The sequence below is a fragment of the Erpetoichthys calabaricus genome, chromosome 17 (assembly GCF_900747795.2).
Source record: "Erpetoichthys calabaricus chromosome 17, fErpCal1.3, whole genome shotgun sequence".
Lineage (NCBI taxonomy): Eukaryota > Metazoa > Chordata > Cladistia > Polypteriformes > Polypteridae > Erpetoichthys > Erpetoichthys calabaricus.
The window spans coordinates 16,132,925-16,157,794 of record NC_041410.2 but is presented as its reverse complement, the minus strand read 5'-3'; positions in this window follow the sequence as shown (position 1 = coordinate 16,157,794).

Below are 24,870 nucleotides of genomic sequence, written 5' to 3'. Positions count from 1 at the left end.
GGGCAGTGCCAGTGTGTTACATTTACTGAAATCCACTGTAGAAATTACCGACTACAACCAAAGTCCTCCTATACTCGCCGATGGTCCAGCAGAATGAAATGCATGAATAAGAACACATGGCTTCACTGTAATGAAAGTAACTTTACTGTATTTCAGGCACTTTGTAGCCTTGTTTCATACAGACATTGGGACTGCTTCCAAGGCTGCTTACATGAAACACAAGAAAAGTATATTTTTAAGAAATATATTACCTATTTCAATATATTTTAAGATTTGTTATAAAGTATTTCAAGGGGACGTATATTACAATACCTTCCATCCATCCATCCATTTTCCAACCCGCTGAATCCAAACACAGGGTCACGGGGGTCTGCTGGAGCCAATCCCAGCCAACACAGGGCACAAGGCAGGGAACCAACCCACCGCAGGACACACACAAACACACCCACTAGGGCAAATTTAGAATCACCAATCCACCTAACCTGCATGTCTTTGGACTGTGGGAGGAAACCAGAGCGCCCGGAGGAAACCCACGCAGACACGGGGAGAACATGCAAACTCCACGTAGGGAGGACCCGAGAAGCGAACCCGGGTCCCCAGGTCTCCCAACTGCGAGGTAGCAGCGCTACCCACTGCGCCACCCACAATACCTTCCAGTATACTGAAATTTTGTTTAAAATATGTCAATTATTGACATTTTTGTATTTATATTTTTCAAAATATAAAAATAAATTTTGAATACATATTATAATACTAGAAATAATACACTTTAGGAAACATACAAAATACTAAAATATGTATTTTAAATATCCTGTAACTGCTAGTAATAATATACTTTACAACATGCAGTTCCCATTTCAAGATACCTATCACTTTTGTATATTGCAGTCATTTTTAAATATATATGAACATTTCATCCAATTAATGTCTACTAGGTGCTTTTGATACTGAGAAGTGTTCTGGATCAAATTGTTCTTTAACACAAAAGAAAATGAAACGTCTATCAGTAAGCGAGTCCAAATGACTCATGAGGCCGTAACTTAAAAGGCTGCGTGTGTGGGCGGAGCTACAGGCCTGAACTACCTGTACGGAGTCACAGGGAGGTCAAAATGCATTGGAAACGCTGATTTTTAACTTTGGGTGTTTTCACTTGATCCATGGAAAAACATTAGACATAAATGACATGTGTCATCAGTCTGCCTCTTACAAAAATGTGAAATATATTGAAAAAACATTGTTTTATATATCTTGTTCCAAGTATGAATACAGCTTATAATATGTTGCAGTATATATGATGACGAGGACAGGAAGCTATGGAAGCAGATAATCCGCTGTGGCGACCCCTAACGGGTGAAGCCGATTTTCTTCCGATATACTATTCTAAAAAATGTTCATTATTGCAGTTTCTGTACACTGCAGTATATTTTCTAAAATATATTTCTTAATTTTTTTAATATTAGAAAAATATACAGTAAATCATACTGTATATATTATAGCATACATTTTATATACTGTAAATACTAGTTATACTATACAATATATTTTACAGTACATAGGTATTTCAATAAATTGTATTATATATTTTTCTTACCAAAGTGAATATATTGAAAATATATTTTTGTTAAATATATTGCTACTGTAGAAGATATTCCCCAGACACAGACAGACACCCGTATGTCCAAAATGCACACATTTTTATTACTAACGGTCCTGCACACAACACAGTGCTCCAACACAGTATTCAGTCCTTCTCTCTCTTTCGCCACCTCTACTCCTCTCTTCCCAAGCTTCGTCGTCCTCCTCCCGACTCTCGCTCTCGAATGGAGTGAGGCGGCCTCCTTTATAGTGCACCCGGAAGTGCTCCAGGTGTCCCTAGATTAACATCCAGCAGCACTTCCGGGTGTGGCAGAAGTGCTGTATGTCCAGACTCTGGAGCTGTCCAGGTGCCCCCTGGCGGTGGCCACAGACCCCCACCGGGTTGAGCTTCTAAGCTCCAATTCTGTGACCCCGATGTGAACCAAGGGGCTACCCTCTCGTGTCCCGGGGGAGGTACTCCTGGTAGTATGCCCATTCCCCTGGTCTTCTGCTGAAAAGGGTGTCCAGTCTGGGCAGAATCCCCAGCCGTCCATCACACAACCAATATTAATATATATTTAAAATATGTTGCCATATAATTCAAGGATAAATATACTACCACACTTTGCAATATAGTATTGTAAAATATGTAAATTACTGCAGTTTTCATATATTGCAATATATTTTCTAAATATATATTTCTTAATATTTTTAAATATTAAGAAAAATATACTGTAAAGCACACTGTATATATTACAGCATATATTTATATATACTGTAAATTCTAGTTACAATATACTATACAATATTTTTGTAGGGTGGCGCAGTGGGTAGCGCTGCTGCCTCGCAGTTGGGAGACCTGGGTTCGCTTCCCAGGTCCTCCCTGCGTGGAGTTTGCATGTTCTCCCCATGTCTGCGTGGGTTTCCTCCGGGCGCTCCGGTTTCCTCCCGTAGTCCAAAGACATGCAGATTAGGTGGATTGGCAATTCTAAATTGACCCTAGTGTGTGCTTGGTGTGTTTGTGTGTGTCCTGCGGTGGGTTGGCACCCTGCCCGGGATTGGTTCCTGCCCTGTGTTGGCTGGGATTGGCTCCAGCAGACTCCCATGACCCTGTGTTCGGATTCAGCGGGTTGGAAAATGGATGGATGGATGGATTACAGTACATTAGTATTGCAATATATTTTATTATATGTTTTTTTTTTTTGTGTGTTAACATTAAACTAACAGAAAAATGTGTTTAGGAACAGATGCTGTGATATTATAAATGTGTTTGTAATAATACATTGTTAACCTGACAGTAGATTTATTAATCTTGTGGTGGATTGCCGGCTTCTTACTCCGGCCATCACCCCAGGCCGCCAGGAGGAGCTCTCCCAACAGCGTGGACGTGCCCCGAGTTCCAGCAGGGACTCATGGACTATGTACTTTTTATACGCAGCCCTGCTGGCTACCTTGGGGGCCACCAGGAGTCGCTGTAGGAGGACTCGGAGGCTCTTATGTGCCCTATAACCCGGGAGTACATCATGGTCACGTGACAGGAAGAAACAACGTGCTCCCGGGTTGAAGAAAAGGACTGTTTACCCTGACCCAGAAGGAATAAGGAACTGTGGACTGATTGGGAAGGAATACCTCCGGGTCAGGGTGTATAAAAGGACTCTGGGAAGCCCAGTACATTGAGCTGAGCTGGGAGGTAGGGTGGCGAAGTGTCTGGGCGAGGAGGAAAGAGTTTTGTATTGGTGATTTATTGTATATGAGTAGTGTGGAGTGGAGGGTGCTTTGTGCACGTTATAACAAAATAAATAGTTATTGTGCTTTTACAACGTGTCTGAAGTGGTACCTGAGGGTCCGAGAGGTGGACAAAGGGCATATCTGCGACAATCTCTAGAAACTAATATTGAAAATAGTTATCTATACATATTAATAAAAGGCAAAGCCCTCACTGACTCACTGACTGACTGATTGACTGACTGACTGACTGACTCACTCATCACTAATTCTCGAACTTCCCGTGTAGGTGGAAGGCTGAAATTTGGCAGGCTCATTCCTTACAGCTTACTTACAAAAGTTAGGCAGGTTTCATTTCGAAATTCTACGCGTAATGGTCATAACTGGAACATATTTTTTGTCCATACACTGTAATGGAGGAGGCGGAGTCACGTATCGCGTCATCACGCCTCCTACGTAATCACGTGAACTAAAAACAAGGAAGAGATTTACAGCACGAGTCACACGCGGGAACGAAGGTAAATAACGTTAATTTTTGACTGTCTTTTAATACTGTGTAAGCATACATATTAACACGTGCAATTAAACGTGTGCATTTACGGGGTGATTTCTCAGGCTTAAAAGCTCGCCTTTTATCAAACGCGGGAACAAAGGTAACTGACGTTGTTCACTGTCTTTTAATACTGTGTAACCATACATATTAACACATGTGCAATTAAACGTGTGCATTTACGGGGTGATTTCTCAGGCTTAAAAGCTCGCCTTTTACTAAAAAGGTAAATGCAAAACTATTTTCAATCAGTTTATTGAAACGCTCCCGTTAAGGATTGCAATAACATATTCGCGAGATAAAAGAACGAAGTAGGGGGAAATGAAGGAAGAGCCGCAAACAGTGAAGAGCAAAAAATTAATTAAACAATTGAGAACGGAGCGAGTTAAACATACAAGCATGTTCATAAGGGAAACAAAGCACGGTGTAAAACGTAAGTTTCAATTAAGTTTATAGAAACGCTCCCGCTGCGGATTGCAATAACATATTCGCGAGATAAAAGTTTAATGAGAAGACACGAGGTATAAACGAACCACACGCCGTGGCGCAACGTTAGGGGCAACAGTTTCAACCATTCTATGATCTGCTTCTCGCAACTGAAAGACGGCACATGGCGGATGTTAGCCGACTTGCTGACCGCAACGTTAGGGGCTTCAACTCTGGCGCTGACGCCACATCTCAGTGCCAACACTTTGCAGACTCTACTTAAAAGACACGCCCTCCTCACTGGACAGTTAAAAAGACCAATCAAACTAACGATGACATCAAGTATTACCCAATCAAAAGTAGGAAAGGAGGCATCTTCATAAAATGCGTGTGGGATGATTTGCATGAGACGCTGCTTTAAAAAAAATGATAAAAAAAATACGGGACAAATCACGTCCAGTATTGATTCAAAACGGGACGCGCAATTTCATTCTCAAATGCGGCACGATTCCGTATTTTAAAGGACAGGTGGCAACCCTACAGTGCCAGGTAACCACCCATACAATCAGTTTGTGATTCAGACTAGGAATGCAATGAATGTAATTACCCCGATCTACATACAAGGCGAAAGTCTTGCAACATTCAAAGATGATGGTTTGGGATAAGTACACCATACAACATAAAAGAGCTTATGAAGCCTTGAACCGAAAAAAGCAAGATCTCAGAGATCGTAAAAAAAAAATAGGAGGTAATGTCATTTTACTCGCTGTAGATTTTAGTCAAACATTACCAGTTATTCCACGAGGGAGACCAGCAGATGAACTCAACGCGTGTTTAAAATCCATGCTTCTCCCACGCTCGGTTATATGTCGCGTGTTCTCGGGTAGGTACACCAAAAAATGTATACATTTAAGCATGTAATGGGCAAACAAAAAATGAGGTATACCCGAAGGCACTGCAGTAGTACTTCATGTAACTTTACTTCTTAAATGTTAATGTTTTACTGTTTAATAATTTATACGCTTCTTATATGTTGTTCAAATTCTTTTATCAAAATACCACTGACAGCGCAATGCACGATAACATGGAGTGAATACACCATACGCATCCGCCCACGGCCGCCCTGGTGTGCGCAGATAGGAGTTGATTCTACAATAAAATAAAATAAAGATAAAATGAGTAATACAATCATCACCCATAAAGCGGATAGTAGACATGACGTACTATATGTGTACCACATTTCAAGTGTATAGGTGAAACGGTTTGCGAGCTACAAGTGATTTAAAATCCTGGACAGACACACAAATTGCCACGGTAGCAAATTACAGAAGAAGATTTTACTGTTTAATAATTTATATTTAAATGAAATGTGCTTCTTATATATTACTTCATATTCTCATATGATAATGATGTTAATGTTTATATTGATTTCTATGTTATTGAAACTGCATGTATGTGTGTATATGTATGTGTATATATATATATATATATATATATATATATACTAGCAAAATACCCGCGCTTCGCAGCGGAGAAGTAGTGTGTTAAAGAGGTTATGAAAAAAAAAGGAAACATTTTAAAAATAACGTAACATGATTGTCAATGTAATTGTGTTGTCATTGTTATAAGTGTTGCTGTCTTTTTATATATATATATATATATATATATATATATATATATATATATATATATATATATATATATATATATTATATATATAATATACACACACACATAAACATTTATATACATATATATACATATCTACATTTACACATATCTACATATATATACACACATACATAAACACACACATAAGACTTATTGACTGAAACGGGCTTTCACGAAAAAAGTTAGGGCTTTGCTGCAGGATACACCCTCCACAAGTTAACCAAGTAAAAATAAAATATATATTTCTGTTTTATTTAAACCTTTAAAGTTCGTATGCATAGCCCCATTTGGCTGTTTAATTTATTTTTTCTTTCTTCAGTAATATTTAATCTCCTTAAAGAAAAAGAACATATCCATTTTACTTTTTTTGTATCTCTGTAGTAGCACTTTGGGATTGCTAAAATATAAAGTGCAATATAAATAAAATTTATTATTATTATTATTATTATTAATATTTTAGTGTAAAAGAATAACCAGCATTTAAACCTTTTATGTTACTTTATACATTTATTTTACACAATGTTGAAAAATTAATAAGAAAGCTACATATTTTGGCAGCTGCTGCTTTCATTTTCAATGAAATGAAAAAAGCTCTCCAAGAGAAAACGTCAATGAAGAAGAAACAGTTTGCACTATCTAAAAAGGAGAAACCCTCATTTATAAAAGTTTGCTGCAGATGACTTAACTGAAAATAAATGAATAGTTCCTATGTGTATAATTCATATTTATCTATTTTACATATGCCTTTATTCCACCAACTTACAACATCTGAGGTACAATTTGTTTCATTACTTTTGTTTCTTGCAGAACAGGCAGGTGAAGTGACTTCCTCAGGGTCACACAGTGGTGTCAGTACCAGGATTTGAACTGACAAGCTCCGGGTTTACTGAAATATTACTGAACAAAGAAAAAAAACGAAAACGGGCAAATAGGGCTATGCATACAAATGTCCATCCATCCATTATCCAACCTGCTATATCCTAAATACAGGAGCCAATAAGTAGATATGTATATATACAGTATATATATATATATATATATATATACAGTTTATACATATATATATATATACAGTATATATATATATATATATATATATATATATATATATATATATATATATGTGTGTGTGAATGTATGTATGTATATATCTATGTCTATATATATATATATATATATGTAGATATGTAAATTTGTATATGTATATATATGTTTATGTAGATGTGTATATACGTATGTATATGTAGATATGTGTATATGTAGATATGTATATATATGTATGTATGTTTATGTATATATATGGTTACATAACCTCTTTAACACACTACTTCTCCGCTGCGAAGCGCGGGTATTTTGCTATATATATATAAAAGACAGCAACACTTATAACAATGACAACACAATTACATTGACAATCATGTTACGTTATTTTTAAAATGTTTCCTTTTTTTTTCATAACCTCTTTAACACACTACTTCTCCGCTGCGAAGCGCGGGTATTTTGCTAGTATATATATATATAAATTTATATATATATGTATTTAACAAATTGCTAACGTTTTATTGCTCGTTGAAATTGCTCGTTGAAAACTACCAAGCTTCCAGTACGTGTTTCAGAGTGGACTACATCACACCCCGCATGTGCGAAGGCCGTGTTTCTTTTTCAGAGGTCTGTGTGTTAGTGTGTGCTGATTGGTTCAGAGGCAGATTGGCAGGAAGTGGGCAGTTCACTGCAAGGCGGGGCCAGTTTGACGCCATGTTTTGGGATTGGCTGGTGGCACCTGAGGACATGCTAGGGAGATTTGCTTGACTTGATACTTCCATTGGATATTTGGTGTTATCAGATGACTACAAGGATCTTGTGTTGTGTTAAAGGTCATTCTACAATAAGAATGTAGGATGAATGTATGACGTACATAAAACGAAAATATTTGTGGTTTCATATGGTGTGTGGGGTGGCACAGTGGAGCAGTGGTAGCGCTGCTGCCTCGCAGTTAGGAGACCCGGGTTCACTTCCCGGGTCCTCCCTACATGGAGTTTGCATGTTCTCCCCGTGTCTGCGTGGGTTTCCTCCAGGCGCTCCGGTTTCCTCCCACAGTCCAAAGACATGCAGGTTAGGTGCACTGGCGATCCTAATTGTCCTGTGTGTGTCCTGCTGTGTTTGTTCCTGTCTTGCGCCCTGTGTTAGGATATAGCAGGTTGGATAATGACTGACTGGCTGACAATGACATATGAGCATAATTGAATGTGTCAGGAAATATGTTTTTTGTTGCTTATTTATTTATATACTTTTTATATTTATTTTAGAGACACCAAATACAGCATGAAAAAAACCCTGAAATGCAAACTGTCATTTTCACTCATCAAAGTTGAGAGGGTGGGCTCTAGCAAGGACTGTGTTTTGATTGGTGAATTATCGGTAGAGTGGATTCAGATCTTTAAGCCATCAAGTGCCACATTTACAATGGAAACTTCACAGAAGCAGACTCCTGATGAAGCATCCATCCGCTTTTTGAATTAAATTTTTGAATTGCAGTCTTCAGCCTCCGATACGCACAGACACAACTTTGATTGCCGACAATAAATCAGTCACAACACAATATTCACTTGGGCCCACCCTCTCAATTTTGATTATTGAAAATGACAGTTTTTATTTCAAGGTGTGTTTTTTGTTGCGTGTGGTGTCACTCAAATAAATAAATGAAGAAAAAATTAAATTAGGCACTCCAGCAATCAGGCGTTGATTGTAGAGTGGCTACATGGTAAAGTAAAATGAGTAAAATGCATTCAAAGGACTCTTAAGACCATAAGAACAAATAGTCTCTGGTCTGATGAGAACAACAATGGAGCTCTTTAGGTCAGAACTTCAAGCTCTATGTCCAGTGAAGACCAGGCACTGCTCATCTCCTGTCTAGTACCGTCTCTATGGTCAAACATGGTGGTGGCAGCATCAAGCTGTGCCAGATGGACAGGCAGACTGCTCAGAACGGAGGGAAGGATGACTGCAGGCAAATCCAGAAGGGTCCCAGAAGAGAAAATGCTCAGGAGTGCACATCACCTCAAACTGGGGTGAATGTTCACCTTTCAGCACAGCCAAGACAACACTGGAGTGGCTTTGGGACAAGTCTCTGACTGTCCTAAATCCGGCCTAGCGAAAGCCCAGACTTAAACCCCATGAAACATCTGTGGAGAGACATGAAGATGGCAGCTTACTGAGACTTCCCATTGAGTCTAACAGATCTTGATGGGATTGGCCTGAATGAATGGAATTAAACTGCCCAAATCCAGGCGTACAAAGCTTGTAGAGTCTTAACCAAGAAGATTCAAAGTTGGAATTGCTGCTACAGGGTCTTCTACAAAGTGCTGAATTAAGGGTCTGATTTTGTTTTTTGATTAAATTCACACCTTTCTGTAAACATGTGTTCACTTTCTCATTATGGGATGTTGAATGTAGATTGATGGGCAAAAATGGCAAATTTTTCCACTTGAAACTAAATCTACAACAGAATAAAGTGTGCAGAAAGTGAAGGGGTCTGAATTTGCTCTGATTCACCGTATGTAACTGTGTGTGCGCGTGTCTGAATGAGTGAGCCAGAATGGCAGCGTGTCAGTGTGTTTTCATGCGTCCCTGGGTGTGAATATGTGTGCACATGGGAGTGTGTGGGTGAGTGTCAGTGTACTCTGTGGCACTTTGTGGTGGCCTGGCATCCCGTCCAAGGTTACCGTTTCCCCTTTCATGCATTAATGGGCTCCAACACCCCCCCCCCCCCCCCATACACCCGTATCCCTACCCCAGCACTGATAGATGCCAGCCTAACTGAAAAGCTATGAAGGCTGGAAAGATGAGATCCCTGACTCTGCTATGGATAAACCAAATAAATAGAAATTAAAGTGAAACATTTACATTGGCAGACGGTGGATAGCTAACATGTTTTATAATAAACCCATCCGGCCAATACACTGTGTGACGAGAGCCTCTGAAGTAAACGACTGGACACCCACCTAGCAATGCAGGTCGTGCCTGTGTGCAGATCTCCTTTCATTTGGTTTGATTCATTATTATTATTTTTTTTCCTCCTCTGTAGGAGTCATATTAACACATCCTATTAAATCCAACAACAAATTAAAGCTTCCTAAAATTAAGTGTTTCTTTGTGCATCTGAACAATGAGACCACAATCAGACCTCAGAATAACCCGAAAAAAATTACACACAAAAAAAAAAAAAAAAAACAAAGACGCGGCCGAACGCTCAAAAGGCTTTAAGGCTTCGGCTAACAGCCTCTCCGGCTCTCCACTAAGTGTCCATCAGGTACATGGCTTACACAAAGCCGGCGTAATTTGACTTTGTACAGAAGGGTCACTGAACAGAAGGTCAGCCAGCTGGCCATTTCCATTTCAAAGATACTATCAAAAGGCCAAGAGGCAGTTGATCTAGTGGCCCTCGCAAACAAGATTTTCACTTGCTTTATTTATGATATATTTTTATACTAAAATAGTTTATGGGCTCCCACAGAAAGGTCTACCAATACATTTCCCTCTGAACAACAGTGGACTAATAGGAAAAGACTCCGGTTCTGGAGATCGCAGCAGTGTGTGAGTAATGAGGAGCCATTTGGTGTCCAGTTATCAGCAGCCAGGGAGCAGGCCCATAAAACACCGCCGGGACTCTCCACTTCAGCACAAGACAATTGGAAAAGGTAGCGCTCTTATTACAAATTATTTCTTATCACATCTCAAATGGCAGGCCTCAGCCCCAATAAATACTGGAAATTACTGCATAGCTTCTTACATCTCGCATGGCTGTGTCAAGGCGCAGAGCGATTACACTTTGGTTTCGTACAACTTAATATATATTTTTAGCAGTGTTGTCCTAGTAAAACATGGCCTCTGCAGTGGTCAGTAAAAAGCACTGATGTGATCCATGAAGAAACCTGTGAAACCAGGATCGATTGAGTAGATATGATAAAAGGCATTATAAGATATATAAATAATTAAAGCTATGAACAGACTGATGTGAAAGGCAGTATAAGATAGATAGATAGATAGATAGATAGATAGATAGATAGATAGATAGATAGATAGATAGATAGATAGATAGATAGATAGATAGATAGATAGATAGATAGATAGATAGATAGATAGATAGATAGATAGATAGATAGATAGATAGATAGATAGATAGATAGATAACAATTGAATTGATTGGACAGAATTAGCAGGTTGAAGGTTCCAGAGCTGAGGCCAAGCCAAGCCATGGGAGTCCAAGTCTGCACGTGATGTTTATGAGAGCCGCTAAACTGACAACATGTGAATGTGTGCACGAGTGTGCCTTGTGGTGGGCTGGCATCCCATCCCATCTGATGTTGGTTCCTGTCTTGCACCCACTGCAGCCCTGGTACCTTCTGTTTGATAATGACTTGCACTAACCTTGCTGTGATATTCTTCTATAGACACTATAAGATAGATAGATAGATAGATAGATAGATAGATAGATAGATAGATAGATAGATAGATAGATAGATAGATAGATAGATATAATAAACATCAAGAATCCACTATATGATAGATACATAGAGTAGATATGAAAGGCACTTGAAGATTGATAGTGTAGATATGAAAGGCTCCATAAGACATACAGATAGATAATACAAAAGACACTTAATGATACTACAATGTAATATGCTATAGGATAGATGTGAAAGGTACTATAAAGTAAATGAAAAGTCATACAAGATATTATAAAATAAATCGAAATATATGAAAGGCACTATAAGATAGATAAAAAGATAGAAAGACATGAAAGTCGCTATAAGACAGATTGTACAAAAGGTACATAATAATACTACAATGCAATATATTATAGACTGATAGATATAAAAGGTGATATAAGACAGACAGACAGACAGACAGACAGATAGATAGATAGATAGATAGATAGATAGATAGATAGATAGATAGATAGATAGATAGATAGATAGATAGATAGATAGATAGATAGATAGATAGATAGATAGATAGATAGATAGACAAGGCAAACAACAATAAAGAGTTGGGGCACCACCTTGCTGACACCTTATAATTGGAAGCAAAAAAAAAATGCAAGGAAATATGCAAAAAATGTGCAGACATCTTTTCAGACCGTGTTCTGGGATGGTGGAAAATCCTACTTTGAGGACTTCCAACAGGACGGGGCAGGTTCTGGTGGACACACACTGGAAATGAAATCAGTGATGATAAAGCTGTCAAACATCTGGTCTGCAGAAGAAGAAAGAGAAGAGACATTATTACACAGCGCCAACCCTTGAATTGGCAGGGAATTACAATTAATGGAACCCTTAAATTGTTCTCTAACTGCATGCATGAAAAAACAGATAGATAGACAGACCGATAGGTAGAGGTGAAAAGCATGATACAATAGATAGATAGATAGATAGATAGATAGATAGATAGATAGATAGATAGATAGATAGATAGATAGATAGATAGATAGATAGATAGATAGATAGATAGATAGATAGATAGATAGATAGATAGATAGATAGATAGATAGATAGATAGGTGTGAAAGGCACTATATAACAGATAGATTGGTGGATTGCTTATGAACAGAATGGCATTACTCTGGCAAACCAGCTATTTATTTAGGAAGAAAATGTCCTCCATAGTAAATGCCCTGCTAAGCCGACAGCGTAACTCTTTTATTTTACATATTCACACTCTGACATGAGTGAGGTGGCACAATTTGCTCATGACGTCCCTGTGATGCATGTCAATTCTTTCAGCATTTCAAGCCTCCACCCTTTAACCTGCACAGACATTGTTAGGGTCCGAGGGGGCACTCAGACGCATATCCAGTGTTTAACTGTCCATTGGCTATCATTATACCCGAGTCTGTATGCCATTTCAAGCTTATAGATTTTCAGTATATTCAGACGTGGCCTCCTCTACTTCTGGACACACAGTGGCAGTCGGCCCTGGATGGACACTACACTACACCCGTTCACTGAAGTTATATTTTTATGTTTATTCTCCAGTTTTAGCTCAGGTTTCAGTTAATACAGAAGTGAAATATGTTTTTTAGCAGGAGTATAATATATTTGTTAAGTACATGAGACTAACAAAATGAAAACAAATCTTTCATGTTGAATGTTTTTTTTCCAACCATATAGCATAGATACCTTCTGTTGCTATAAAATTTTAATTTTATGTCAAGTGTGTACTTTTATATCTTATGTATTTCACATGAGTGAAATGTTGGCTTAAGCTTAAGAAGGATCTAATCTTTGTTCAGATGGTCCTTTCTGCTCTTTTAGCTCAGAAGTGTCAGACAGGTCCTCCGGAGTTTATCGCTGACATTACAGAGTTCTGTAGGCTCTTTCTGATAAACGTCTCTCAAAAGTCCACACTGGCAGTTTATCAGGCAAACACGGTCAACTGATACCACAGGCTTTGGTATTCAGCAATTTTAGCAAATCTCTCACAGCTTTGTTTTCTAAGCTTGCAAACAGGTATGCAGAGTCTGTCCAAACGGGATGCAGAATGTATACAGTGATAAGCGGTGGGAGTGCATAATGTGGTCTGACCCTAGAGAGACCTCCGGGCAGCATGGGGTCGGCTGGGGAAACTCATTGAAGAACTGCCTGGCCAGTGTGGCAACACTGGAGAAGGAGTTAAAAAATAAAAGCACAGAGAGAAGAAAAGGAGCCCAGCTGAGGGGCAAAGGGGCTTCAGTCTCAGTCGGTGCCTGGTGCAGTTTGTAACGTGACACAGCATGACATTGTCAAACCCGCTTCCTCCTATGAACGGTAATGGGAGCCACAGCCGATCCCAGAAGCACTGAACACGTCCCCTGTCCCACCCAGTATTGATTTGTGAATTCAAAGAGTAGACTCACAAAATATCAAGATTCCTTCACTATTTTCATCTTGTGTTTTCTTGCAGCCTTGTGCTATAATCGTTTCAATTCATTTTATCCACGCATCAAGCAACACTCAGTAAAAAAGAATGACAAAGCAGAAGCTGGATTTTAGAAATATTTTCCAAATTTCTGAAAAATAAAAAAAACTGAAATATCCCACTGATACAAGTATTCAGACCCTTTGCTGTGACACTTGACATTTGGCTCAGGTGCATCCTATTCTATTGATCATCACTGAGACATTTCAAGATCTGGTTTGGAGTCCACCAACCATTCTACATACATAGAGAGAGAAAGGTTTCGGTCCATAAATATTTGGACAGAGACAACTTTTTCCTAATTTTGGTTCTGTACATTATCACAATGAATTTTAAATGAAGCAACTCCGATGCAGTTGAAGTGCAGACTTTCAGCTTTAATTCAGTGGGGTGAACAAAACAATTGTATAAAAATGTGAGGCAACTAAAGCATTTTTTAAACACAATCCCTTCATTTCAGGGGCTCAAAAGTAATTGGACAAATTAAATAACTGGAAATCAAATGTTCATTTCTAATACTTGGTTGAAAACCCTTTGCTGGCAATGACAGCCTGAAGTCTTGAACTCCTGGACATCACCAGATGTTGGGTTTCCTTCTTTTTAATGCTCTGCCAGGCCTTTACTGCAGCGGCTTTCAGTTGCTGTTTGTTTGTGGGCCTTTCTGTCTGAAGTTTAGTCTTCAACAAGTGAACTGCCTGCTCAGTTGGGTTAAGATCAGGTGACTGACTTGGCCATTCAAGAATTTTCCACTTCTTTGCTTTAATAAACTCCTGGGTTGCTTTGGCTGTACATTTTGGCTCATTGTCCATCTGTATCATGAATCAATTTGACTGCATTTAGCTGGATTTGAGCAGACAGTATGTCTCTGAACACCTCAGAATTCATTCGGCTGCTTCTGTCCTGTGTCACATCATCAATAAACACTAGTGTCCCAGTGCCACTGGCAGCCATGCATGCCCAAGCCATCACACTGCCTCCCTCCACCGTGTTTTATAGATGATGTGGTATGCTTTGGATAATGAGCTGTTCCACGCCTTCTCCATACTTTTTTCTTGCCATCATTCTGGTAGAGGTTGATCTTGGTTTCATCTGTCCAAAGAATGTTCTTCCAGAACTGTGCTGGCTTTTTTAGATGTTCTTTAGCAAAGTCCAATCTAGCCTTTCTATTCTTGAGGCTTATGAGTGGCTTACATCTTGCAGTGCACCCTCTGTATTTACTTTCATGCAGTCTTCTCTTTATGGTAGACTTGGATATCGATACACCGACCCCCTGGAGAGTGTTGTTCACTTGGTTGGCTGTTGTGAAGGGGTTTCTCTTCACCATGGAAATGATTCTGCGATCATCCACCACTGTTGTCTTCCAGGGACATCCAGGTCTTTTGCGTTTCTGAGTTCACCAGTCCTTGCTTTCTTTCTCAGGTTGTACCAAACTGTAGATTTTGCCACTCGTAATATTGTAACAATTTCTCCGATGGGTTTTTTCTGTTTTCGCAGCTTAAGGATGGCTTCTTTCACCTGCATGGAGAGCTCCTTTGACCGCATGTTGTCTGTTCACAGCAAAATCTTCCACATGCAAGCACCACACCTCAAATCAACTCCAGGCCTTCTATCTGCTTAATTGATAAGGACATAACGACGGACTTGTCCACACCTGCCCATGAAATAGCCTTTGAGTCAATTGTCCAATTACCTTTGAGCCCCTGAAATGAAGGGATTGTGTTCAAAAAATACTTTAGTTGCCTTACATTTTTATGCAATCATTTTGTTCACCCCACTGAATTAAAGCTGAAAGTCTGCACTTCAACTGCATCTGAGTTGTTTCATTTCAAATTCATTGTGGTAATGTACAGAACCAAAATTAGAAAAAAGTTGTCTCTGTCTAAATATTTATGGACCTAACTGTAGATAGATAGATATGAAAGGCACTATATAATAGATACATAGACAGTGTGGCACGCAGCTGGGGGTGGCACCCAGCTGGGATGCCCAAAAGGACCAGAGGAGGGCTGACACCTCCTCCAGACAACGAAGGGGCGACCACCTTGGTGGCTATGTGGACCAAGGGTAGAGAGCTTTGAAGCTCAGCCCTGTAGGAGCCTGTGGTCACCACCAGGGGGCACCCCGATGCCTATGGAGCCCTGGACCTCAGCACTTCCACCACACCCGGAAGATTGTCGGGAGGCACCTGGAGCACATCCGGGTGGCTATAAAAGGGGCCACCTCCCTCCATTCTGGGGCTGGAGTCAGGAGGTCAAGAGACGAGGTCTTGGAGGAGGCAAGGAGGTGGCCTGAAGAGTGAAAGAGGCATAGTGTGGTGTTGACCTGGACTTTGGGGGAGTTTAAGGGGTTTGTGTGCACTGAGTTGTAAATAGTATTGTAAATAAACATGTGGTGGTGCTTTTAACCATGTCTACCTGTCTGTGTCCGGGGCTCATTCCACAACAGACAGACAGAATAGCAAATGGATGTGAAAAGCACTATATAATTGATAGTGTGAAATGAACAGCCTCGACACACAAAAAGGTTTGGAGCAGCCACCTATATATTGTCCCAGACTGCAAATGGGTTTTGAAATGGCACTCATGTGCATTTAATAGAGTCCTGATCTGAACTGAAGTTAAGCAGGAAAGATGTCGACTTTAAAGGGTCCACGCTGGAAGTGACATCAACTTGGCGCCAGTGCCGGAAGTGACATCATCAATGTGGAATCAGACCAGATTTCCCATGTTTGGTCTGCAGAGATAACAGCATTAGGTTTAGTGCACTCCGCCACCCCCTGGCCTGGCATGGAAATACCTTCACATGGTCACTTCACCTCCCTTCTATTTGCGCGTGTGTGACAATAGATAGATAGATAGATAGATAGATAGATAGATAGATAGATAGATAGATAGATAGATAGATAGATAGATAGATAGATAGATAGATAGATAAGAAAGGCACTATATAATAGATAGATAGATAGATAGATAGATAGATAGATAGATAGATAGATAGACAGACAGACAGACAGACAGACAGACAGACAGACAGACAGACAGACAGACAGACAGACAGACAGATAGATAGATAGATAGATAGATAGATAGATAGATAGATAGATAGATAGATAGATAGATAGATAGATAGATAGATGAGAAAGGCACTATATAATAGATAGATAGATAGATAGATAGATAGATAGATAGATAGATAGATAGATAGATAGATAGATAGATAGATAGATAGATAGATAGATAGATAGATAGATAGATGACAAAGGCACTATATAATAGATAGATAGATAGTGTGGTGGATTGCCGGCTTCCTATTCCGGCCCTCACCCCCAGGCCACCAGGAGGAGCTCTCCCAACAGCATGGACGTGCCCCGAGTTCCAGCAGGGCCTCATGGACTATGTAGTTTTTATACACAGCCCTGCTGGATACCTTGGGGACCACTGGGAGTTGCTGTCAGGAAGCCCGTGGACTTATGTGTGCCCTATAACCATGAAGTACGTCCTGGTCACGTGAGCAGGAGAGATGATGTGCTTCCAGGTTGAAGATAAGGACTGTTTACCCTGACCCGGAAGGAATAAGGGACTGTGGACTGTTGGGCAGGAACACCTCCGGGTCAGGGTGTATAAAGGACTCTGGGAAAGCCCAGTACACTGAGCTGAGCTGGGAGGTAGGGTGGCTAAGTGTCTGGGCGAGGAGGAGAGAGAGTATTATTGTGAGTAGTATTGGTGATAGTTATATGAGTAGTGTGGAGTGGAGGGTGCTTGGTGCACTGTACTGTAGTACAATAAAAGAGTCTTGTACAATTACCTGGTGTTTGGAGTGGTACCTGGGGGTTCAAGAGGTGGACACACGCCTCTACTGCTACACTGGCGTAGTCGGCAGGATTCTCTGGCCGTCTGTTGGCAGGGAACCTGTGTTCCAAACAAATATTGTGCTAGCAGGAAACCCTAAGAAGGTCCCTCTTCAACGCACGGAGGTGAAAACACCACCCACGATGGAAAGCGCTGCAACCGTGAGCCTTAGTATACGTCAGACCACGATGGGGAAGAAATCCGGGAAGAAGACTGGATCTATCCAGAAGACTTCGGTCCCAGACGGTGTTGAGACGCTGTGGACTTACCTGACAGGCGGTGAGGAAGACCGGGCGCGGTTTAAAGCCGAGCAAACCCGAGCGGGGCGGCAGCCGGAACGTTGTAGGATGGCAACTCCAGAAGACTATTATAAAGAACTTGAACTGGATCATCTTCATTCCCAGGTATGTGCTGGTGAAACACCCAAAGCGCCGGGGACATTTTTTTCATATTTTGTAGAGGCCTGTCTGCACGAAGCGGACGGAGAATCGGATGCTTGCCTCATACCTGGGCAAGATGGCCGTGGTAAAAAGAAGTCGGACCGGTCTAGGAGTCTGCAGAGGGGAAGCCCATACGTGGAAAACCACCAAGTGACCTCGCGCGATGGATGCCGGGACGGAAAAGGTCACCTCGGATCCTTAGGTGAGGTCATACATTCCCCGATGGTTCTGAGCTCCCTGAAAAGAAAGGGAGAGGCAAGCGAAGATGCTACCCAATCCTCTTCGGACTCAAAATCCCAGGAGCCTTTGTGCGACCCAGCCGAACACGTGCTCAGAGGGGACATGCTCATTGGCTCCAGGCCAGTAGGTAAGGAAAATAAAGAAGCAACCTTGCCTCCGGTCGAACTAAATAACTATATGGCTGTGCGGGATCTCGAGGAGGTGCTCGAGCCCGTATTGGGTTTCTTTCAGGGGATCGAGGACTTGAAGAAACAAGTGGAGGAGCTGGGAGCTACAGTCGAAGCGCCGCTGAAAAGACTTCATGACTACCTGCGGCGATTAGGCCGAGAAGCCCCGGTCTCACTTGATTCGGCGGTACAGGTAAGCTTAAGCCTAAGCCATACCGTATATAATAAGGGGACGCAGTGCGATCCGGGCCCGCAATTAAAAAGTAGCGGGTGCCAAGTCACTGCGAACCCGACAGTAGATTGTGGCATGATAACCGAGTGGTCAGGGGGAGGAACGAATGAGCCGGTGCATGCGTATGACCAAATCGAACCTCCAGACCCCAGCCTGTGTGTTGAGTGAGGTGTCGCTGGTAACCGGAGGGGCGGGGGAAGTGCCGATCTCCCCGGTACAGCTAAACAGTGCTGTTACCCGGAGCGATGCGGTGCTGATGATGCCGCCTCCTAAAAAACATAGGACAACGGGCGTGCAAACAGCAAAGAGGCTCTCTCTTCTCCATAGAGAGACTCAAGCTGAGCACAAGCCCCAGAATAAGCAGGAGATCCACAAAGTAAAACACGGGTCTCCTGACAAGGTGAACATACGGGTTGAGAGCAGCAGGGCGGCCGTAAAACCCTTATTAGCGGAGGAAGGGGCGGAGACGGAGCTGACGGAATTTCCGAGATGTTTCTGGTCTCATCGAGGAAGACAACCAGGAGGGCATCGTTGGTGCTACAACTGCCGTCAGCCGGGCCACGTGTGGCGAAGTTGTCCCCGGAGGACAGGAGAGCGGTGGGACAGAAGATACACCATTCCCCCAAGGTTCTCTGGGGGGCCTAAACAACACAGCCAAGGTGGTCCCCACAACACGCCCCAGTGGTCGTCGGTAAGGGGAGGGAATTGTGGTGGATTGCCGGCTTCCTATTCTGGCCCTCACCCCCAAGCCGCCAGGAGGAGCTCTCCCAACAGCATGGACGTGCCCCGAGTTCCAGCAGGGCCTCATGGACTATGTAGTTTTTATACACAGCCCTGCTGGATACCTTGGGGACCACTGGGAGTCGCTGTCGGGAAGCCCGTGGACTTATGTGTGCCCTATAACCTGGAAGTACATCCTGGTCACGTGAGCAAGAGAGATGATGTGCTTCCAGGTTGAAGATAAGGACTGTTTACCCTGACTCGGAAAGAATAAGGAACTGTGCACTGTTGGGCAGGAACACCTCTGGGTCAGGGTGTATAAAGGACTCTGGGAAAGCCCAGTACACTGAGCTGAGCTGGAGGTAGGGGGGCTAAGTGTCTGGGCGAGGAGAAGAGAGAGTATTATTGTGAGTAGTATTGGTGATAGTTATATGAGTAGTGTGGAGTGGAGGGTGCTTGGTGTACTGTACTGTAGTACAATAAAAGAGTCTTGTACTATTACCTGGTGTTTAGAGTGGTACCTGAGGGTTCAAGAGGTGGACACACGCCTTTACTGCTACAATAGATAGATAGATAGATAGATGAGAAAGGCACTATATAATAGATAGATAGATAGATAGATAGATAGATAGATAGATAGATAGATAGATAGATAGATAGATAGATAGATAGATAGATAGATAGATAGATAGATAGATAGATAGATAGATAGATAGATAGATAGATAACAACAATTGAATTGATTGGACAGAATTAGCAGGTTGAAGGTTCCAGAGCTGAGGCCAAGCCAAGCCATGGGAGTCCAAGTCTACACGTGATGTTTATGAGAGCCGCTAAACTGACAACATGTGAATGTGTGCACAAGTGTGCCTTGTGGTGGGCTGGCATCCCATCCCATCTGATGTTCATTCCCGTCTTACACCCACTGCAGTCCTAGTACCTTCTGTCTGATAATGACTTGCACTAACCTTGCTGTGATATTCTTCTTGCCCCTTCTTGTTTTCTGTGTTGACTCTTTGTTGACTTCACTTGCCTCATTTTAACTCCTCCACTTTAAAACCCACCCATAATCAACAAACAAAGGTTCTGGGATGGGCAAATAGTTGCCATCTCTACAGCAAGCACTCAGCATCAGCTTACACTGCAGGCCATCACCAGATAAGAGCACCCCAAGTAGCTCATCCTCACATTCTGATGCATTGTAATCTACTGTACAAGATGGTGAGTATTGCTGTTTCTCTGCTTCAGTGTTTGAGGCTAGCCAAGTTGGGAGGGATGGAATTTTTTTTTTCTTTTCTTTTCTTGTACTCGGGTTCCAGTCCAGGAGGGTTCGGCATGTGGTGGATGCATGGTCCCAACCCAACCCTCATTGAAAAATAAAATGATGGTTGAACGTTTAAAATGTTAACAAGTCATCAGTCAGGTTTCAGCTTCGGTCCTCCTCTATTATTGACATCCAGAAGTCCTTCTCTTAGCAAGCATTCATCACTCTCAGTCTCCCGTCCCACTTCCATCCCCCCACATTGACTTTGCAGCTGCCCTCCAGTCTCCTGGCAGGCCAGGTCAGATAGCCTTGGCCTAGGTTATTATGCCTGAGCCAATGGTGTTGCAGCATTCCACTGAGCAGACTCACAGGGAAAAAAAAAAAAATGATTCCTTCTTCCAGGGGTGTACTCCACACTTCCAGAATGAGATAATGCCATGGAGAATCTAATGAACGTCAGGCTTTTATAGATATCGGGGAGATCTGAATTTGTGGATTTGTCCTTACATTTTCTTTCAGCCTTAGGGATTAGATGGCTATGAAGCAGCATAGCCAAAGGGGTGCCCTGGCAGGGGGCTGGAAAAGGTGGATAGACGGTGTACCTCAGCTGGGAATAAAAGACTCCCTTCTGTGGCTGGGAGGCATACACTTATCCACTTTGCCATAGCTCCACTTTATAATTGCATTAGAGCCGAATACATCTCTTATGAAGCTAAACTAAGAGGCTATCATTCATTCATTGGACACAAACACACACATATATATATATAGTGGAGTTAACCCCAACACAGACAGGCACAGTGACACAAGTCCAAGCACACATGGTTTTTATTTCTTTTCCTTTTCTTTTCCAGCACACAGTGCACAAATCACCCACAAATTGCTCTGTCCCTTATTTCTTTCTCTTTCTTTTTCTCTTTTCTTCTCTTTTCTCTGCTGCTTCCAATTCCTCTCCTCGCAAGCTTTGTCCTCCACCTCCCGACTCTGGCTCCCTCTGTTATACTGCACCCCGAAGTGCTCCAGGTGCTGTTCCATCATCTTCTGGCAGCACTCCCAGGTGTGGTGGAAGTGCTGCGGTCCAGGAGTCCGGAACCGTCCAGGCAACCCCTGGAGGTGACCACGGGTCCCAGTAGGGATGAGCTTCCAAGCTCCAAGCCCGTGGTCCCAATGTAAACCAGGCAGGTTGCCCTCTTGTGTTCCGGGGGAGGTATTGTCTCAAATATGTCCTCTCCCCCGGTCCTTCCATCACAGGGGCGTCCTGGTGGGGCAAGGACCCCAGTTGTCTGCCACAATATATATATTGTGAAAAAAGAAAAACACAGAGAGAATATATCAAGGGTTGGGGGAATTCCCCATATGATGCTTGGCGTTGTAGAGTAAACTTTTGAGACTGAAACACAAGCTAAGTTTCCATCCAGTTTTTTGCGACGTTTTGTTGTCGACAAACAGAATATACGTAAAAAAAACGTGCGAAATTTGCTGTCTCCAGCCTGTTTCCATCAAACTGGCTTTTTATCGATAAAATGGTGTGCGTGATGACGTCATCCCCCCCCCAAAACGAACTGTCGCATAACTTTTGTTGTATCGCGAAAAAAATCTGCCCTTGAGCCGTTTCCATACATAATTTTGTGTATGTCGCAAATTATCTACCTTTTGTTTTCCACGTTACACCCCCTCCACTAAACAAAGAAACAAAGAAATGGAGAGATTATTCAGATAGTTTTTTGAAATTTGCCAGCTTACTGTTATTTCAGTTTCACAAATAATTGGAATTGTACATAATATCCGAAGACGACAGCAGAATGAAGCAGTTGCTTGTCTGATAGCCCTAGAGCTCGAAGAAAGTACCCCAGTGCGACAAAACCCACGGGTATGGGAGAGACGACGGAATAAGACCTTCTGGGAGGAGGTGGTGGAGAGACACTTAACAGAAAATCTCTGGCTGCAACATTTTATAATGACACGGCCGATGTTTGAGATGTTGTGTGGATTCATCAGTCCTGATGTTGCGCCCATCACAGGTTGCCACCGACCACCGGTTCCAACCCAAAAGCGGATTGCCATCGCCCTTTACAAGCTGGCAACCTGCGCCGAGTATAGAGTAGTTGGAGAAACTTTCGGGGTTAGTAAAACTACCGTCCATCGATGTGTATATGCTGTGTGCACCGCTATTAAAGAAAAATTAATGCGGCGTTATATCAGACTTCCAACTGTAGCGGAGGCCAATGAAATTGCATACCGCAATTCCTTGGTGCATCTTGTGCCACAGATTTACGGTGCGCTGGATGGCACGCATGTGCCTATTCTTCCCCCGACAGAAGGCTACCGCGATTACATTAATCGCAAAGGGTGACCATCTATTGTTCTCCAGGCCCTTGTTGATGACAGGTGCATGATACGAGACATTTGCATTGGCACTCCTGGAAGTGCCCATGATGCAGCTGTGTTTGCAGCATCGGATCTGTACAGGTGAGCCTACCTTTCAACATCCCTTCTCAGTGCGATAACAACTGAATTAACCTGCTTCCCTTAAGGTTTTTAATTAAAACTGAAATTTGAATTAATACAAAATAACGACGTTTAATCAAAAAAAAAACTCTCTTCATCAGACCATGCGAACCGCTCCGCCATTCTCGTTTTGATTGCACGTGATGAAAATGTGACACATTTATTTGCGTTAAAGCCCTTTTTTCCGACAAAAAGTGTTTCCAATGTAGTTTTTGCGACATCTGAAGTATCGATATGGAATTTATGCGCTAAAGTTAAACGGAAAAATATTATGTCGACATGTACAACATTTTGTCGATAATTAGCATTTCCATCAGCTATATCGGTAAAAAAATTTGAAGCGCTAAATATTTTTTCGCAAAAACTCCTTGGATGGAAACCTGGCTACTGTTGTAATAGCAAGAAAATACATTCGACAAAGGAATTGGTTTCTTTGAGGTGTTTTATAGATAGATAGATAGATAGATAGATAGATAGATAGATAGATAGATAGATAGATAGATAGATAGATAGATAGATAGATAGATAGATAGATAGATAGATAGATAGATAGATAGATAGATAGATAGATAGATAGATAGATAGATAGATAGATAGAATGCAAAGCAGTCTTCTGCCTGTCCAATGATGGATTATCGTGTCATAAGCATAGCTAAATGATTGCAGACCTGAGTCGAAGGGCTCTTATCAAGTCGTTCCCTACTCTTCCAAACTTTTAACTAATATCTTGTAGCACTGAAGCTCTAAAGAAGAAGAGTGAGTATTACAGTCTCAGTCAAGTTTATTGGAGCAAAAACAGCAACTGTCTGTGCAAAGCAAACTGAGGTCCTTTCTTCTCCAGGGTCTTGTGTTGGCATTAACCTTGAAATGGCAGCAAAGAAAAATTAAAGCCAAGGACCTTTCCTACCAAATAAGAGCATGTTCTGCCATAGGAAGGGCAATTAATTCAGGAAGTCTATTAGACCTCAAGGAGGGGAGGTCTGCATGTTTTCTGGCTCTTCGGACAGATCACATGCTGGGGTTCTCTCCAAGCACAGTAATCCACACGGGAATTGGGTCCCGATTAGCATTGCTAAAGCGGATAATAAAGAAGGGGCGCCCTACTTCGGTGTAAAATAACAAGGACAGTCATGGTTCACATGATAGCAAGTCTCTTTAGGTGGTGCAGGGACAAAATTAATCTGCAAAGAGCAGTATTTTGGCACACACACGACACACAACCAGTTATTGGAAAATACCCTCCATTCTTGTGTGAAGCCTGTGAGATAGTGTAAATGCTGAGTTTTCTTGATTTTTCAAAATAAGTATGAATTGCATCATTATGGTTTGTCTTTGGCCTGCTTTCATTTAACTTGCAATGTTGTTTACTATTAATTTGACTTTATTCTAAAGTCAGACAGCATTTTGATATATTAATAGCAATGGCCTCGGCACAGTAGGTCTCTGAATGAGACTTTGAAAAGCATGCAGTGTTACAAGTATCCATTTTTGATGGTGCCTTGTATACTTAATCAAGTATATTTCAATACTACATACTGTACAGTATATA